We start from the raw sequence: 11036 nt of genomic DNA, 5'->3' as shown, positions 1-11036 counted from the left end.
ATAAATAATAATAATAAATAAATAATAAATAAATAAATAATATAGTGATTTATTTTTTTTTGGCCCTGAGCTGACATTTTTATTGATACTATTTTTGGGTGGATACAATGTTTTGATTACCTCTTATTGCTTTTACTGTAGTGCAATATTGTAGTGCAGCGCCCCAGAGATCTGGTCGTTGCAGTATGACGCTCTGCCACTAAGGGGAGTGATGGTACGTCTGATGGCACTGAAGGAATTCTACTGACCAGGTATCACCAGCACACATTATACTTCACACTCCGGCCACTAGGGGGAGCAAAAGGCTTTATTTATTGGGCCCCTCCTCACACTGGTAAAACAAGGGGTTGGATAGAAAGTTAGTCAGAAGCTGACTGGGTTGGATTCAGGCAACATCCCGTGGCAGGGGGTGTTGCAGGGAGAAGACACAGGGGGGTCCCTGTCAGGCGTGGGAACCTGGCAGGTGCCTAGCGAACAGAGCAGAACATAACGGAGCCGCGCCTGCACCTCCTTGCGGCGGTATCCTAAGAAAGAGCCTAGAAAGGAAGGATATTGTGGAACAGTGTAAACGAGATCTAGCAAAAAGGAGTACCAGTAGGAGTCGTGCCGTGAGACCGAGGCAACATCCTACTGAGGCCCGTAGCCGGTGGCCGGAACACCGCGGAAGTAACTGACTCTAGGCCTTACTTCAAACTCCGCAGGACAGTTAATTATAGGTTGGCTGTCTACCTTAAATTTCCTAAGAAGACATAGGGGGCAACATTGGGAGAGGGGCTTCTCTAGGGTCCCGGAAGACCTCCAAGCCTTCCCGTCATACGGGTGCGTCCTAGCCAAAACATACTGGGGGACGAGAAACTAGCAACATCTGGAACTAAAGAGAAAGAGAGAGCTGTAGAGAACGAATGAGAACAGCAGTTGTGAGGACTATTCCGAATGCTCAGCAGGGTAGGACTACAACACACAGGCGCTAGTAGTAGGCAACGATTTCCACCTGCAAAGGGAATTCTGGATGTGCCCATCGGACCGGCCGGTCTCAGAAAGCCCTGTTAAACGTGCTCTGGATTGAGGATCCTGAAGTCATCAGTAAAGAGGTAAAGAGACTGCAACCTTGTGTCCTCGTTATTGCCTGCACCTCACACCATCACCATCCACCTTACTCAATTCCATCACCCCAGCGGACCCCACAGCAGCGTCGGTCACCTTGACCGAACACCACAGGTGGCGTCACGAACCCCTGACAGACTGTACTACCTTTATTGGACGCCCCTTAGCAGGCCACCGTGACAGCCTCGGAACCGAACCAGAAAGGTCCGGTACCGAGAACGCGTGGCCCTGTGTCTGGGGGCGATCCAGTAGTGTCCCAAAAATGTAATTTTGGTGTTTCGATTTTTTTCCTCGCTACTGTCAAATTAATTTATTTTATATAAATTTGATAAATCGGACTTTTATGAATACAGTAATACCAAATATGTGTATTCTTTAATGGGGCAAAAGGGGGGTGATTTGAACTTCCGTATTTAAAAAAAATATATATTTTTTAAATATTTTTTCACTTTTTACTGTATTTAATAGTTCCCTTAGGGGACTTGAAGCTGTGATCATCCATTCACTTGTACTATACATAGCAGTGCATCACCATTGCTATTTATAGCAAAAATCACCATCTATCAACACCGGCTACAGGCTAGCTTTCAAAGGAGGGTTGTAATGACAGGCACAGGAATTTTCAGCAGATCCGTAGCTTTCACGGCAACCCATCGGCGCTCCATGATCACATCACAGGCGGGCCGATGTGAGTTAAATGCCGCTGTCAGAGATTAACAACTCCACTCTACCCACGGCTATTAGAAGCAGATGATGGCTGAATGATTCAACCATCATCAGCAGGGAAATGTACATCATATGTTGTGAAGGGGTTGAGATATCTGTTGAGTAAAGAAGCGTTGACTTTTTTTCTACACAGTTCTTTGGTCTCTTCCTCCTTAGGCTACATTCCCATTATGAGAGTTATGGAGAGTTATTGATGCTGCAGATTTTCTACGTCATTTCTGCTCCCATTAAGAAAAATAGATTACACTTAAAAAAAAAAATCACCAAAATCTCATTACTGGAACCTAGCCTTAGTTGTTGATGTCTGCTTACCCAAAACTAAAAAATTGTGTTCAGATTGATAATTCATGTGCAGTAATGGCACTTCCTTCACACAAAGTGATTGTAATTCTGTAGGTATACAGTATCATTAAGAAAAAAAAGGTCCCTGCAGGGAAGTACTTAGTTGTTTCCTTTCACAATTAGCCGAGAAATCAACAGAGTCATTATCGATTACCGTATATTTTTTTTAAATGTAAAACAAATTAAAGCTGTTATTCTGCCGGATCTATATGATACATTAATAATTAGTTTTATCTCAATTTTCTGAACGTTAAAGCAGATAACACATATTTTTAGATACTAGCTGAAGAGCCCGGCATTGCCTGGGCATAGTAAATATCTGTGGTTAGTTATAGCACCTCACTTCTCTTATTTTCCAATCACGCCTCTCATTTTTCCCCTCACATCTTTAATTTCCCCCCTCACATCTCTTATTTTCTCCCTTACACCTCTCATTTTCTCCCTCACTCCTCTCATTCCCCCCTAACACTTGTCATTTCGACCTCACATCTGTCATTTTCCAATCACTCCACTATTTTCCCCTCACTCCTCTCATTTTGCACTCACACCTTTTCATTTTCACCTCACACTTCTCATTTTCCCCTCAGTATATACATGTTTGTCATCTCCCTTGTATATAGTATATTCCTATGTGTCATCTCCTGTATATAGTATATACATGTATGTCATCTCCTCTGCATATAGTATATACCTGTAAGTCATTTCTCTGTAAATAGTATATACCTGCTGTATGTCATCTCCTCCTGTATATAGTATATACCTGTATGTCATCTCTTCTGTATATAGTATATACCTGTATGTCATCTCCTCCTATACATAGTATATCCCTGTATGTCATCTCCTGTATATAGTATATACCTGTATGTCATCTCCCTTGTATATAGTATATACCTGTGTCATCTCCCCTGTATATAGTATATACCTGCTGTATGTCATCTCCTCCTCTATATACCTATATGTCATCTCCTCTTTTATATAGTATATAACTGTGTCATCGCCTCCTGTATATAGTATATACCTGTATGTCATCTCCTCCTGTATATAGTATATACCTGAATGTCATCTCTTCCTGTATATAGTACATACGTGTGTCATCTCCTTCTGTATATAGTATATACCTGTATGTCATCTCCTCCTATATATAGTATACATGTGTGTGTCATCTCCTCCTGTATATAGTATATACTTGTATGTCATCTCCTCCTGTATATAGTATATGTGTGTGTCATCTCCTCCTGTATATAGTATATACCTGTATGTAATCTCATCCTGTATATAGTATATACCTGTATGTCATCTCCTCCTGTATATAGTATATACCTGTAAGTCATCTGCTCCTGTATATAGTATATACATGTGTGTTAGCTCCTCCTGTATATAGTATATACCTGTGTCATCTCCCTCTGTATATAGTATTATAGTATATACCTGTGTGTCATCTCCCTTGTATATAGTATATATCTGCGTGTCATCTCCTCCTGTATTAGACCTCGTTCACGCGTTATCTGCTCAGTATTTTTACCTCAGTATTTGTAAGCTAAATTGGCAGCCTGATAAATCCCCAGCCAACAGGAAGCCCTCCCCCTGGCAGTATATATTAGCTCACACATACGCATAATAGACAGGTCATGTGACTGACAGCTGCCGTATTTCCTATATGGTATATTTGTTGCTCTTGTAGTTTGTCTGCTTATTAATCAGATTTTTGTTTTTGAAGGATAATACCAGACTTGTGTGTGTTTTAGGGCGAGTTTCACGTGTCAAGTTATGGGTGTTGAGTTGCGTGTGGCGACATGCGTGTAGCAACTTTTTGTGTGTCGAGTTGCATGTGACAGGTTAGTGTAGCAAGTTTTGCGCGTGGCGAGTTTTGCGTGTGGCGACTTTTATGTGTGGTGCATTTTGAGTATGTGCAAGTTTTGTGTGAGGCAACTTTTGCATGTGTTGCAACTTTTGTGCATGTGGCAATTTTTCCGCGTGTGCAAGTTTTGCATGTGGCGAGTTTTCCATGAGGAGAGTTTTGCACGTGTGGCGAGTTTTGCGTAAGCCTAGTTTTGCATGTGGCGAGTTTTGCGCGTGGCGAGTTTTGAGCGTTGACTTTTGTGTTTCGACTTTTATGTGGCGAGGTTGGTGTATGTGTGGTGAAATGTGTGCTCAGGGTGGTATATGTGTTCAAGCACGTGGTAGTGTGTGGCGCATTTTATGTGTGTGTTCATATCCCCGTGTGTGGTGAGTATCCCATGTCGGGGCCCCACCTTAACAACTGTACGGTATATACTCTTTGGCGCCATCGCTTTCATTCTTTAAGTCCCCCTTGTTCACATCTGGTAGCTGTTAATTCGCCTCCAACACTTTTCCTTTCACTTTTTCCCCATTATGTAGTTAGGGGCAAAATTGTTTGGCGAATTGGAAAACGCGGGGTTAAAATTTCGCCTCACAACATAGCCTATGACGCTCTCGGGGTCCAGACGTGTGACTGTGCAAAATTTTGTGGCTGTAGCTGCGACGGTGCAGATGCCAATCCCGGACATACACACATACACACACACATACATGTTGTACATATACACACACACACACACACACATTCAGCTTTATATATTAGATAGCTTTCCATTAAAGTGCCTTCCCATCTTTCTCTATTCTTTTTATCTTAGAAATACATACAAGAGTTTTTTTTCCCAACATTATGAATGTTTTCAATATTTCTTATAATTTAAGAGTAATTTGCAAGAGTTCTCAATGAGGAACATTTGTTGAGTATAGATTTAAAAAAAAAAAAAAAGTGTACCAGCCTCAAAAATGTAAGGGAGGGGAAAAGTGAGAGTGAATTCCCAAAGCTTGTTTCTTACCTTGCAGGCAGCAAGAAAAAATCTGAGACAAGACCTAAATCCTTCCTGCCTGGAAAAGTTTATGAAGAATAATTGGAATTGGGAGAATAGTAATTTGAAATGTAAACAAAACGCTCATCGTTTGGATGAAAGATTTCTAGACATTGTCTGAAGACCTACAAAGAAAAAGGGCCAACTAAACTTAAAACTTTAGCGATATCTGAAACTTCTCGACTATTTTAGGCAAGATCTTGTTAAAAGTCTTCTATCTGATAAACATTTGTACGTCTTGACCACATCGAGATATGAACATAATAACGAGATTCTACAAAACGAACTTGCAGAGACTTGACGCCATGTGATCTTTTCAGCTCGTTATCACAGTGCTGGGTGTGTTTTCTACTGGAAATGAGTCTTTATTTGTTGGCTCCGTCAACCAAGTGGGCTGGAGCATGTTAAAAAAAAGCAGAATTTGGAAGAAGACCCTGCAGATTTCTCCGATTTCGGATTGAAAGCGAACAGCAAAAGGTAAGAATTAAACGATGATGATCTAAATTAATGCAAATAATACATTTTTTTGCATGTCTGTAAGATATGTCAGAAGCAGAATTCAGGATGGGACTGTCAATCCTCTCTCCGTCTTCATGTATCTCATCTTACTCAACAGTTTTGATCACATACAATGAGGAAGTCTAGTTCTAGTATAAAGGAAAGATGTTCATTTACCGTATTTGCAAAGTGCTGCAACATTGTATCTCATGACTGATTCTTAGTTTTGACTTTACTCATGTTTATATATTATTTACACATTCCAGGAGAATTTGTAACAGTCGATAAATGACTTATGAACGGGTGCAGAATCCCAGGATTAAGAGCAGCTGTAAAGAAGTGAAGTTTGCAGCTTGTTCCCCCTCTTAAATCCTGTTTTCGCCCAGAGTATCATGCACGCCTCACTGCGAGAAGCCAAGATAAATAGACACTATTAAAGAGAACAGTTATTTTCCTGAATAGCAATGGCCCAGGCTCTATGAAACATTTCAATCTTTTTTTTTTTTGTAACAGCCATGCCCTTAATAAATTCCTTTCTATTTAACCCTTAATGAGTATGTGCATTTTAAAGGGAACCTGCTATATGGGAAAGTTTTTTTCAAATCTGACATGTGCCACTTTATGTAGCAATAATGCTGGAACGCTTCACATATACCAGTGATATTGATATCGTTTTTCTTTACAGGACATTGTATTTGACGTTAGTGGTAAATTTAGGTCCCCACACTTTGCTGACCATCTAGATATCGTAGTCACTAGTTACAGCTGCATCTAAGGGATTAAATGGCCAGTATAACATCGATCGTGGTTGATGTAGCTGGGCGTCAGCTACAGTGTACGGCTGAGAGTTGCAATATAGTCTCATATATCTCAGGTCAGTTAAAAGACGTTTTGGTGGTCAAGAGGTGGTTAATCTGCAGGTTAATAGAGTTCTGATCCTGTCCCGTGCCGGTACTTGGAGTCTCGTTGCCGGGAGGAAGTAACATTTTGTCACGAGTATGTCACATCCTATTGGGAGATCTGGGGTTAGGCGATCTTTATGTACTGTGAATCGATGGTCTTCCAATTAGCCTGTGTGTTTTGTTCCCCATATTAAATGTTTTTTTGTTTCCTTTGGCTCTGAAGAGGTTAATGACTCTTTGTATGCTAGTTGGAGATATGCAGCTCCATCTCACAGATGCTCCTGACCTGCTCAATTCCTCTCTCTATATGACCTGGCCAGACCTTCTCACCCCTGCCTGTTAAAGTTTTCCTTCCTGGCTTGCTGGAGTTGGGGTGCTGAAGTTGGAGTTCGTAGTTGCTGCTGGAGATTGTTGCGTGTTTTTGGGTGTACGCTTTCTCCATTATCCTTGTTCCCATTTGGTTTGTACCTTCTTATCCCTTCTTTATATTCCTCCCTACTCCTTGTTAGTGTTTTTGTATGCAAGTTGCTTTTATTATCCCTGTTTGTCTTATGTGTACATATACTAACATATCTGTCCTAGTCCTCCTGGGGAAGGGGACAGCTTAGGACATTAACAGGAGCATAGTAAGGTCGGAGACTCGGGCCTCTCTACCTTCAAGAGTACCCCTGGGACATGGATAGTTAGGGTCACACTTCCAGGGACAGTTTGAGGCCCCCCTTTCTTACCGAAGACCGTCACAGCTGACTTTATTCTCTCAGCACTGTTCAGCTTGCAGTCAGAGGTGGCATGGCAGCGGCTTCAGTCACCGTTCTATGTATAGAGAACAGCGGCTATAACTGTGTCCCACTGACTGACAGCAGCTCACCATTACAACCCGCTGGGGGAACGCATCAATCTACAGTCCTTGGGGGAGACAGACTGAATCTGGTAATCTAGGCCCAACATCATCATTTTAAAGAGAATTGTGACAAGTTTCAGTAGTTTACAAAGTAGAAGAGCTTGATTTGCCTGGTTTATATATTTGCAGTGTGTATACAGTATATAATGTGCCAATATAAGCATTGGACTTGAGTCATAGAAGGAGTGTTGGGGTAGTGTTATGTTGATGGTTATCACAAGCACATTGAAGGGTTATTTTCACACTCGCACAATTGGTCTATATATTGAATTAATCAAAGGTAATTAAAAAGCAGTGCAAACAATAAAGATCAAGGCAAAGTCAAAGAATGAGAACCTTGCACATTCTTGGTCTTCAGGATAAGATATTTCTAGTTTTTGTCAAGCTAAACTAAAGTTACAAAAGTGGCTTCGGACGTGTCTGTTATTGAAATGGAGGAAGCCACACGCAACCACGTTAAAGGGAACCTGTCACCCCGAAAATCGCGGGTGAGGTAATCCCACCGGCATCAGGGGCTTATCTGCAGCATTCTGTAATGCTGTAGATAAGCCCCCGATGTTACCTGAAAAAGGAGAAAAAGACATTAGGTGAGTATAATCTATGGGCGGTCCCGCTGCTGGTCAGGTCGGATGGGCGTCTCTGGTCCGCTGTGGCGCCTCCCATCTTCTTTCCATGACGTCCTCTTCTGATCTTCAGCCATGGCTCCGGCGCAGGCGTACTTTGCTCTGCCCTATTGAGGACAGACAAAGTACTGCAGTGCGCAGGGCCTCTGACCTTTCTGGCGCCTGCGCACTGCAGTACTATCCTCTGCCCTCAAGAGTGCAGAGCAAAGTACGCCTGCGCCGGAGCCGTGGCTGAAGATCAGAAGAGGACGTCATGGAAAGAAGATAGGAGGCGCCGCAGCGGACCGGAGATGCCCATCCGACCTGACCAGCAGCGGGACCGCCCCTGGGTGAGTATAATCTAACATCTTTTTCTCCTTTTTCAGGTAACATCGGGGGCTTATCTACAGCATTACAGAATGCTGCAGATAAGCCCCTGATGCCGGTGGGATTACCTCACCCGCGATTTTCGGGGTGACAGGTTCCCTTTAAGTCTCAGAGTGGAGGCCCACAGGTAGGACCAGCGACTATCAGATATTTTTCGTATATTACATGCTTACGCCATAAATAAGGTCTAAGATTAGTAAACCCCTTGTAACATCTAATATGCACTGCCACTTCATAGGCAGCTATACAATATAATATATTCAATTGATCAATACATCGTCTGTGCCCCGCAACTTTGCTAAATGCAGAGTGTTCCCCACATATTGTACGTTGGGTAACGATCCACCTAATTGTTGTTTGAAGATTCCAAATTCTATGTGAATACATTCCTTAACTCCTTCATGACGTTGTCATTTAAAATTTTTGCACTTTCATCTTTTCCACCTTTTCATCCAAGAATTATAACTTTTTTTTTATTTTTTTATTTAGCATTGCCATATAAGGGATTTTTTTTTTTTGCTGGAAAAGTTGTATTTTTTAAATTACACTAGTCATTTTTACCATACAATGTACTTAACCCCTTTCCGACACCGGGCGTAATAGTACGCCGATGTCGGATACCCTACCTTTGAAGTGGATTCCGGCGGTGAGTCCACATCTTTCCCAGGACATGTCAGCTGTTTTGAACACCTGACATGTGCCTGCAATAGCAGCGGGTGGAATTACGATTCACCTGTGGCTATTAACTAGGTAAATGCGGCTGTCAAACACTGACAGTGGAATTTAAATGGTGCTTCCGGCAATCACGACGGAAATACACACACCAGTGAACGCGGGTCACCAGTGTGTCGGCATGACAACCTGAGGTCTCCTGGAAACCTCTATGGTTGTCACTGCTGGATTGCTGTGAGCGCCACCCAGTGGTTGGCGCTTATAGCAAGTCAGCAATTCTACTACATAGAGGGGATCTGACCATCGCCTCTATGTTGCAGGGCTGATCGAGTTGTGCAAGCTTCTAGCCTCCTATGGAGGCTATTGAAGCATAACAAAAGTAAAAAATAAAAAGTGTTTAAAAATATTAAAAAAATATAAAAGTTCAAATCACCCCCCTTTTCGCCCCATTCAAAATAAAACAAAAATAAAATCAAACATACACATATTTGGAATCGCAGAGTTCAGAATCGCCCAATCTATCAATAAAAAAAAGGATTAACCTGATTGCTAAACAGCGTAGCGAGAAAAAAAAAAGTCAAAACGCCAGAATTACCTTTTTTTGGTCGCCGCGACATTGCATTAAAATGCAATAATGGGCGATCAAAAGATCGTATCTGCACCAAGTTGGTATAATTAAAAACATCAGCTCGGTGTGCAAAAAAATAAGCCCTCACCCAACCCGAGATCACGAAAAATAGAGACGTTACAAGTATCAGAAAATGGTGCAATTTTTTTTTTTTTTAGCAAAGTTTTGAATTTTTTTTTCACCACCTACATAAAAGAGAACCTAGACATGTTAGGTGTCTATGAACTCGTAATGACCTGGAGAATCATAATGTCAGGTCAGTTTTATCATTTAGCGAACTTAGTAAAAAAGCCAAACAAAAAACAAGTGTGTGATTGCACTTTTTTTTCAATTTCACCGCACTTGGAATTTTTTTCCCGTTTTCTCGTAAATGACATGGTAAAACCAATGGTCTCTTTCAAAAGTACAACTTGTCCCGCAAAAAATAAGCCCTCACACGGCCATATTGATGGAAAAATAAAAAAGTTATGGCTCTGGGAAGGAGGGGAGCGAAAAATGAAAACGCAAAATCGAAAAAAGCTCCGGTCATGAAGGGGTTAAAAACAGGGTGAAAATTTTTTTTAAGTCTGGTGAAATGGTTAAAATAAACTGTTTTTTTCCTTTTTATGGCATTCAAGGTATGATAAAGATGCTCAGACAGTATGAATACAGCAATACCAAAAGTAATAAAATAATGAAGGGTCCAATTCAAATGACAGCTGGCAGAAAGCATGAAAATTTGTAATTGATGCAAAAATTACCGTAAATGGGAAGTTGTTTAATTTTCTGATTATGGACTATCCATTTTACATGTATAACAGCACATTAAGGCCTGGTTCACATGAGTATATTTCATGGTAAATATACGGACTGCACTGTCCGGCCTGGTGGCGGGTATCACAACACAAACTTACAACCTCATATGTGTCTATGGGGTTATAAATTCTGTGATTCGGGTCGTGAAATTATAACCAGATGTCGGTAACAAATCACTCAATCCACACAGGCAAAGGAATCAAACCATAGATGTTCAACATTTAAGTTATATGTAATAATGAGAAATGACACAGAGAAAAAGTATTGAAGAAAGAGGTGCAAAAAGCCAAGAAGAGCCATGACACCAGATGAAATCAGTAATTATAAACCAATCCTGCCACTTAGTGAAAAATAATATCAGCTGGTTCAACTGGCACACAATAAACAGGTTATGATGAGTAAAACCATTGAGCTGTCTCAATACCTTCAAGACCTTATTATTGCAAAACATACTGTAGAAGAATTTCTATACTTCTATTTCTTGATATATAATTTCCATTACTTTATATCATCATTTGTATAGGTTCGCCCCCCACCCAAAAATAGAAATTGATATCAGTTGCCATAACTTATTTTTCATCAATAGACTTGTACGAGGAC

Source organism: Ranitomeya imitator, chromosome 10 (assembly GCF_032444005.1).
Source record: "Ranitomeya imitator isolate aRanImi1 chromosome 10, aRanImi1.pri, whole genome shotgun sequence".
Classification (NCBI taxonomy): domain Eukaryota; kingdom Metazoa; phylum Chordata; class Amphibia; order Anura; family Dendrobatidae; genus Ranitomeya; species Ranitomeya imitator.
The sequence above is the reverse complement of the archived record's forward strand: the minus strand, read 5'-3'. Positions refer to the sequence as shown.